The 8,963-nt window shown below is 49.3% G+C and overlaps 1 long non-coding RNA gene across 1 annotated transcript; it reads right to left on the reverse strand.

The window, feature by feature from the left end:
* Positions 1-539: 539 nt before the first annotated feature.
* Positions 540-8,191, reverse strand: LOC132527850 (uncharacterized). Its single transcript, XR_009543113.1, has 2 exons — positions 8,005-8,191; positions 540-2,458 (listed from the first exon to the last, which is right to left on the reverse strand). It is a non-coding gene; the product is annotated as an uncharacterized LOC132527850 (long non-coding RNA).
* Positions 8,192-8,963: the final 772 nt, after the last annotated feature.

Genomic DNA, 8,963 nt, shown 5'->3' on the forward strand with positions numbered 1-8,963 from the left:
TGCGTAACAAGTTCCCAAGTGTTTCCTGTGCTCATTAAAGATTGAGAAATGCTGCTCTAAACAGGTTTGCCCACATTGTCCCAGGCTAAGAATCATCTCAAGTGCTTATTGAACATACAGCCTCCTTGACCCTTCTCTAGACATTGTGCACAGCACTGGGTTTAGGATGGGGCCTGGGTGTTCGTGTGGGTGACTCATGCCTACAGGGGTTTCTTCTCCTGAGGGAAGTTCGGGATTCTCTGCTCTAACCCAGTGGTCCTCACTCCTGGGTGTACATTAGAATTACCTGGTGAGCCTTTCAAAAATACTGAAGCTAGGAATGCACTCATAACAATTCCATTTAGTCAGGTGAAGGTGGAGCCCAGGTACTTTCCTGGCGATTCTAATATATAATCGGGGTTCATAGCCACTGTCTCAATCAGTAGTTCTCAAAACGTGGTCCAGAGACCAGTAGCACCAGCACGATCTGGGACCTTGTCAGAAATGCAGATTGGCGGGGTGTGGTGGACTACCTCCCAAATCTACTGAATCAGAAATCCTTGAGGTGGCCCCAGTTATCTGTGTTTTAATAAGTTTTCCAGACAAGGCTGGCCTGTGAAATTCATGGGGCCCAGTGCCAAATGAAAACACAGGGCCCTTCTTCAGAAATTATCTAGAATTTCGAGACGGTGACAGCGCAGCATTGAACCACACCTAGAGTCTTCTAAGCATGGGGTCCTGTGTGACTGCACAGGACGTGCACCCATGAACCTGGCTCTGCCTGCAAGTGACTCTTGTGCCCACTGATGTTTGAGAACCACTAGTCTGGCTTATAGCTGGTGTTTTTGCTTCTTGGCATGGTCCAAGAGTGACTCTCAGGACTTGTAAGCCACTGGCCCCGAGATGACAATAATAATAGTACCATTTGTTGATCATTTGTGACGTACGAGGCACTGGGCTCGGCACGTCGCAGGCGTTATTTTCATTCAAGGCTCACAACAGCCCTAGGAGAAGTATTCTGCTGCCTTCATTCCCATTGCGCAGAGAGAGAGACTGAGTACCAAGGCCACTGGCCACTGGTAGGTTGAATATGTTGAATATCAGCTGTTTGCCTCCTTCTTCACTGTGCCTCCTGTTCCAGTCATTATTTGCCCTGAGATCGTCCTTGCTCCTAACTCCATGGGTGAGGACTTATTGGAACAGAAGGACCTACAGGACCTCTAATAAAGGGCCAAGCGTTTTGCTCTGGCAAGATAGAAGGGTTTATAATCATGGGTTTTCTATTTATCATTTCACCAACGTGGAGCTAGAGGCTCCGACGGGGGACAGAGCTAGCGAGTGACAGAGTTAGGGTTTGAACTCAGGAACCTCCGATCTCGAATGCTTCCCATACTTCCAGGCTGCCGTGGTCCTAAGCATGCACTTACAGGATGGATAACTTCCCTCTTGTAGTTTGAAAGGGAGAGGAGGAGTAAAAAACCAAGGAAAGAAACTAAAGTCTCCAAGGATCTGGGAAGAGACCAGGGGACTATAAATTACACCAAGGAAGAGAGGGAACGCTAAAGTGAAATTGAGCTGGTGTTCAGGCCAGACTCAGCCGCCCTTAAGCCAGATATCTCTGAGAAAATGACTTCACCTCTCTGAGTCTGATTCCTGTCCTATAAGGTAGGTATAATAATAATAATACCCACCTTTATTGGGTTGTTGTGAGACTTCAATGAGATAATGGCTTAAATGAGCCACAGTGCTTAATAGGACTCCTGCCACTTAGTGGGTGCTCAGTAAAAGTTGCCATTGTTATTAGTATTGAGGAGGCCTTTGGCCCAGGCCACTGGGATTTGGAGTGAAAGTCTCGGCTCTACCCCTCTCCCTTTTCTCCACTCTCCTCTGTCTGCCTCCCTCACAGTGGAATTGGGTAAATTAGAAATTCAGGATGGAGCTCGGAGATCTGGAGTTCTGTCCCAACTCCACCACCATTTAGACCTTGGACTTGCCTCCACCCCTTTCGAGGCCTTGGTTTCCTCATCTGACAGTCACAGGCTGGAACCAGTGGTCTGCAAGGCTCTACAGTACCCTCCTTTCCTCCTAGCATCAAGAATCCATTGACAATTAAGTCCCATTCATTTGTTCCTGTGCACTAGTTTCTTGAGAGACATTTGAAAAGAAATCTGACAAGGGAGAGGCTCCGGGGGCAAGCTGGCTTGAGGTTTGAGTCTGCAGTCCCCCAGCTATTAACTGGAAGAAGCTTGGAAATGTGGAAAGCCCTCCATCTGTGCGCTGATCCTTGTGGGCCTGGCTTCAGGCTTTTCCTGGCATTGCCATGAAGACCGTCAGGATCCCTGACCCTCCATGGGCCCTAGATTGACTTCTGATCGGCATGAGTTGTGCCGCAGCTGGATGTTCCCCTGTTTTCCTTCTGCACGTTCGGTTCCCCAGGAAGCAGGCTTTGAGATGGATCTTGGTGAGAAGGAGGCAACATCTGTGGAAGGGAAGGGAGGGGAAGGAAGTGAATTGGGCAGAGGGAGAAGTGGGGCTGCAGTGCAGTCATAAGGGAGGCCTCAGCCAACTCGCCGCGGACTTCTCTGCTGGGAGCAGCCTTAGAGTCATCTGAGCTGGGGCGGGAGTGCAGGGTCAGGACTTTACACCCCCGTGTCAGTCTGTCATTGGATGCAGCCCCCCGTGCAAGTGGGTGAGGCCTTGCTGAGGAGGCATCTCTCTTCTTCAGCCCGGACAATCCCTTTAGGACATTGACAGCTGAGGACTGTCTGCGGGCAGCTCTCCCGGCAGCCAGGGGGGCCTCAGTGCTGGGATGCTGGGAGCCGAGTACAGCACCCCCGAACCCCGCCCCGCCTCCTTATTCCTAACCAGGCTGCTTAGGAAATGCAAACCTCCTTGATCTTAGCCTTCGCAAGTGCCAGTTGGGTGGGTGATACAGCTTCTTAGTTTTTCACCAATTTGACCTTTTCCTTTTGAAACGAGGTCATGCTGGAGGGTCCGAGCTGACCAAAAGGTCAAGTAGAGGTAGAGATGTGCCGTGTCCCGGTACAAATACTAAAGGCTACCAGTTGCTATCAGTTACTGAGTGCTAACTATATTCCAGGTTTACGATGTCTCCAATTTTCTTTAAAATCCTTCAGCTTATCTAATGCAATATTATGAGTTTGCCGAATCTAGCCCAGTATTGCAGAGAGCAGCCCAGTCAAGGGTGCGTGGTCCAGGGGAGGCCAGAGAGGCCCATTCTAGGGGAGCTGCTACAAGTTCTTTGGTTTCCCACCTCTTGAGTAACAACCAGAGCTTTGCTAATTAGCTTCCATAATGTCAGAAATGTGTGGGTTGTGTGTGTGTAAATATTGACCTTTGACCAGCCACGTAAATATTAGAAATGTGCTCCGTGTGATGCAGTGAAAGGGAGTCACCATACATGGATCGTGTGTAGTGAATCTTAAATCTTTTAGAGATGGACCTCATGTTGCATGAATAAGGTATGCGGAGGTCTTTAGACTTTACCCTGAGAAAAATCACTAGGCAGAAATCACTACATGCTCCCATGAATGATACCTTTCATGCCAAGGAGTGGTGGCAGCAAAATCGGTCCCATTAATTGTTTTGCTGCTCACTTGTTTATAATTTAAAAGTTGATAAACCTTCTTAGGTGTGATCAAGAGCCCCTTTAGAACTTGTAAACAAACTTGTGCAGGGCAGGGCTGACCGTCAGCATCTCACACTTCTTCAGTGGCGGCTCCGTATGTATATCCTGTGCGAGAACCTGGGAGCGGTCCCTCAACCACATCGTCTCCCGTCCGTTTGCAGCTGGGCACCATGCCAGCTGCTGCACAAATGTACTTATTTAATGTCCACAGCACCCCTAAGGGGTACATACTATTGTTTATATCCTTTTTATTAGTGAAAAAACCCACCTCAGAGTGATTTAATAATTCCCTTTGAGGTCCTCACAGCCAGCCAAACCAGACCTGTATGTTTCCCAAACCTGCATTCTTCACTTCGGGCCCATGCGAACTGCCAGACGGCTTCCCGGAAAGGCAGGAGAAGACGTGAAATGAGCCCAATGCTTCTCTGTGCCCGTGGTACCATGAGAGCCACCATACAAGTAGGAAAGTCTCTATACTTTTACATCTGTGTGGCGCATCTCTAAAAGATCTCAGCCAGTCCCTGAGTCTTGAATTTCACCAAAATTTCACTTAACTTCACCAATGAGAGCTCATTTCTGCTATTCATCAGGCAGGTCAACAGGCCAACTGTTTTCACCCCAATAAACGTACAAATAAAAATAAAACTCATTTCTTATTCTGTGGGTGTGAAGGGCTAACATCTGGCCACTGCTCTGTCGTGAGCTATCCACACGATGCTCACCTAGGTTCTCAAACCCCTTCAAGCTTTGCTTTCCTCTCCCAAAGTGGAAATCTTTCCTTCTACGGATTTATGTTTGTGATGTGTGTGTGTATGTTTCAAGAAGTCTGAAGTAGGACACCAAGATGGTAGAACTCATCACTCAAAATGGGTTGAAGTACCCCTCAAGGAGGGGTCTCCTGCCCCAGCAAGAGCATCAGGCAGTGTAGGCAGAGCTGACCTGAGCCTGGTGGGAAGAGGAACCACTCTGGAGTCAGCCCATCCTGGTGTCAAGGGTGTCAGTTCCGTGACACTCACCACTGCTGGACGCACACACCTCTCTGGGGCTTTCTCTGGCCACAAGAGTACGTTGAGCCCACGCACAGGCCAGGCTGGACGTGCAGGGGTTGGGGGGTGCCCAAGAGCAGCCTCCACCAAAGGCTCAGTTACGCACACAGATAACCTCCTTACTCTACTGGGCTCCCTTTTTTCTGTTTCTCTTCCCCATTCCCTACCAGAACTCTCTGGGACCACCTCCCAGATGGACTAGTTGCACACAGATGTTTGACTCAGGGTCTGCTTCCACAGGAACGAAGCTTCCCGGTTCACATCCCTGCTCTGCTGTGGAGCAGCCGTAGGTGCCGGGGCGCATCACTCCTGTCACTGGAACCTCAGCATCCTTCACCGGGAAGAATGAGATGATAAAAGTGGAACAAATCTCACAAGAGAGTTGGGAAGGTTCCGGAAATAGTCTGTGTAAATCGTTAAGAACAGCATCTGGTATACAGCAGGCATTCAGTAAATGCTACTTAAAAAAAGAAAACCAATTGATAGCTCCTAAAATTTCTTTGGCTGAGTCTTCATCTAATCTGAGATCTCTTTGCTCTCAAACCTTAGACTTCCTCTGGCTGAATCTCCCAGGTTATTTCAGGGAATCTAATGCCTTTACTAAGTTAACATACCTTTAGCAAATATTGACTTAACACCTATTATATTGAAGACTCGGTGCTATGGTAGATATAAAGAAGATGAGGTCACTGTCTCCAGGGAGATAAGACATAGTCACAGGCAGCTGTGGTCCAAGGAATACTGTGATAAGCACGTTTCTCTACAGGCAGACCTCGTTTTCTTGCACTTTGCTTTATTGTGCTTCGCAGATACTGTGGTTTTTGTTTTTGTTTTGTGTTTAACAAATTGAAGGTTTGTGTCAACCCTGGGTTGTCAGAGGATAGTGAGCTTTTTTTTTTTTGCAATGAAGTATTTTTTAATTAAGGTATGTGCATTTTTTTAGATGTTAATTGTACACTTAATAGACTACAGGATAGTGTAAACATAGCTTTTATACGTACTGGGAAACCAAAAATTCGTGTGAGTTACTGCAATATTCGCTGAATCTCTGTGGTCTGGAACTAAACCTGCAGTATCTCTGAGGTCTGCCTGTATGTGCCAGTAAAGTAGGAAGTGAGCTGAGCGGAGGGGAAAGATGATCTCTGGTGTGGAGGAGGAAGGGGTATCAGGGGTGGGTTTTGAACGTTGGGTGGAATTTCAACAGAGGAGATGGAAATGAGGGAGTGTTAGCAAAGGTGGAAGGTCTGGCATTCTGCAGCGAGTTTATCCCTATCTTATGGGAGACCCAATAGATTAATGACTCTCCATTTCTAGAGCAAAGGGGATAGCAGATTCTCCAAAAAATGTAATAACAACATATAATGTGTTATATAATAGATTATTATACCTTATACATAGTACTTACTATGTGCCAGGCGCTAGTAGAGATGCACTAAGTAAGTTCATCGAATCCTCAACTTCAGGGTCAGTTCGACTGTTATCTCCATTTTACAGATAAGAAAACAGAGGTGCAGAGAGGTTAAGCATCCTGCCCAGGCTCACTCAGGTACTGCGTGGACGGCTGAAGTCGGAACGCAGGAAGTTTGCCTCCAGCGTTCCCATTCTGTAGTGCCTCTCGAGAATGGCACCTTTGCAGGACTTTAGGGGAATAGGTAGCCGTGATGTTGACAAGACTCTACAGGAGAAAGAACCTCTCCCCCACCCTGCCCACCGCCCAGCCCCATAGAAGTGGTCTCCAACTGGAGCAGTGGTTCTGGAAGTTGCAGGTCACCATGACAACGTACCCCTGAGCCCGGCCACGCCCCCAGGCTCAGTCTCACTGGTTTCCAACCCCTGCGCAGGGCCCCTTTCCCTGCAGGGCCTGCTGGGGAAGTATCCCTGGCTTGTGGCAGCTGTGGTTTGGCGCTCAGGACCCAGATGTAAGAGGAGCTCGGGCTGAGGCAGGGGCCGGCGCTGGTCTCCAGAAGGCAAGCCCCAGAGCGCCTCAAATAGGTGGTAACATCCCCAGTTTGATCCAAATCAAAACAAGCCTGGATTTTCCTGTTTGTTTTCTTTTCCTCCAGCAGGGAGAGGAAAGGAATGTGCAGCGGCTGCTAATTGGATAGTGGAGTGACCGATTTCTTATTTTCTTATCCATGCTGAGCAGAGCTGTAGGGAATCTCTGGGGCCAGGAAGGACACAGCGGGAGTCTCTGGGTCTCTCTGAGACGGAGTTCACAGTCGGGACCAAAGCTGCCAGCTGACATGTTTTATTTGGCCTGCCCGGTGTTTAAAAAATGTTTTAAAATAGATGCTGACATTTTTAAAAGGGGGAGATGATACATAAAATTCTGCATTCCTGGCTTGTGTTGAGACATGGAAAGATCTGGGCCCAAATCCCCGCAAGTAAACAATCGGGGGAGCTGAGCTGAGGCTGCTCTTTTATACGGGTCACCAGGGTCCCCTCCCACCAGCTTCACCCACCTCTATTACCTTTCAGGTCCTCATCAGCATTTGAGCGTGTGACCCCACAAGACAGGAAAGCCTCCCTCCTAGGACCCTCACCAATCTCAGGATGGGCACTACACTGATGCCACGGGTCAGCAGGCAGACCAATGGCCAAGGCGACTGGCGAGGGGCGCTTCCAGAGTCAGTCTGATGGCAGATTAAGGTGCCAGTTATAAAGCCATAGAACGCAGCGTGATGCGTCACTGGGTAAAGAGAGGGGCTGAAGCTAGAGACAGGTTCCCGAAGTGCTCCATCCGGTTTAATTCTTCTATACGTCTTTGAAACCTTAGGCAGATGAGAGCAGAGGCTGTAAATCACCCTCTATTCAATGGCTCATCATAAAGGATACGGAGAGAAATTAGAGGAGGCAAGAGAAGGAAAAGCAGTGACGAACAAGGCAAGGGTTGTTAACAGTGTGTTTGAAGATGGGCAGGTAGTACGTGAGAAGCTGCTGGAAGTCCGGCTTGATTTGGGCATCCCAGACGAACGGGAAAACCCACCCACCAGCCCAGCCTACTGCTCTGCCCCAGGGCATGTGATGGGGGGAATGTGTGTACAGAGAACTCACTGGGACTGTGCCTTACAACGTCAAACACATGGAGTTTGCTTCAGTCAGTACGCCTCTTAATCTTGGCTCTGTCATTTTTTTGGCTGTGTGACTTTGGGTAGGTTACTTAACCTCTCTGAGTCACATTTTCCTCATCTGTTAAATGAAGTAATCATCATAAATGCAAGGGGTGGTGCCAGAAGTCATAGGAAGCTCTCACTAAACGATACTTTCTTTATGTAATATTGTAAAAGATTAAAATTGAACCATCCCCAAAGGAAAATAGATTTCACTTACTCAGGTGGCAGTTAAAAGGTGATCTCCGAAGGTTCTGTTTTGCTCCTTTTGAGGAAGAGCAGGAAGACTGCCCCTCCCAGGGTCCTCTGAGTGTCCACACAGGTTTGTCTTGACACAGGACGGCAGTGTTTGAGTGGAAGAACTCAGTCCAAGAGGAGGGCAGCCGGAGGCTCACTGGGCCTGTCCACGGCTTCCCAGACTGGCTGTGAGCCACGCCTGTGGGTGGGACATGCTAGTCTCTGCCCTTCTCTCCTCTCCTCCCCGCCGCACCCCTGACTCAGTGCCCTGGGAACCTGACCCTCGCAGTGCCTCACGCACTGTCTTTGTTTGGGCTTCCCCAGAAGCAGAGCCTCAGGTCAGGACTTGAGCGCTGCTGGTTTTTCGAAGGTTGTGGTGGACATGGAGATGCCCATTCAGATCCCCCTTCAAGGAAGGACTGATTGCCCTGCTGTCAGCACCTTCAGGATCTGCCCCAGCTGCAGAGAGAGCCCCATCGTGTCATCTGAGGTCATGCCTGCCCTTCCCGGGGCTACTGTCATCCTCCTGTGTACCCACATCCGGAGCCTGAGCAAGGTGGACCATTCAGCTCCACAGGGGACACCCAGGACTTGTTCCAAGCTCCTCCTAGGCAGCGCAAGGCTTTGTCAGTCCTGTATCACATCTTAGCTTATCCTTCTGTCCAAGCCTGCTTCCACCCGCTTCCTTTCATAGGTGTTGGTTCCCTAATAAAGCCCAACACCCCACATTCCGTCTCAGGGTCCACTTCCAGAGAACCCAACCAGTGGCAGAGCTCTGGAGTAAGGGGGCCGGGAAGGAGGGAAAGTCAATGTAAGAGTGTGTTGTCAAAGCCAGAGACCCTGCTGGGACCTCTGAGAAGGGTCAAAGTTGCCCCCGGGAATGGTCCATTGGGTGGCCTCTGCCCATCAGCTCCCAGAACTGCCTGTGAGGGCTCGAACTGC

The sequence above is a fragment of the Lagenorhynchus albirostris genome, chromosome 10, assembly GCF_949774975.1.
Source record: "Lagenorhynchus albirostris chromosome 10, mLagAlb1.1, whole genome shotgun sequence".
Taxonomy (NCBI): domain Eukaryota; kingdom Metazoa; phylum Chordata; class Mammalia; order Artiodactyla; family Delphinidae; genus Lagenorhynchus; species Lagenorhynchus albirostris.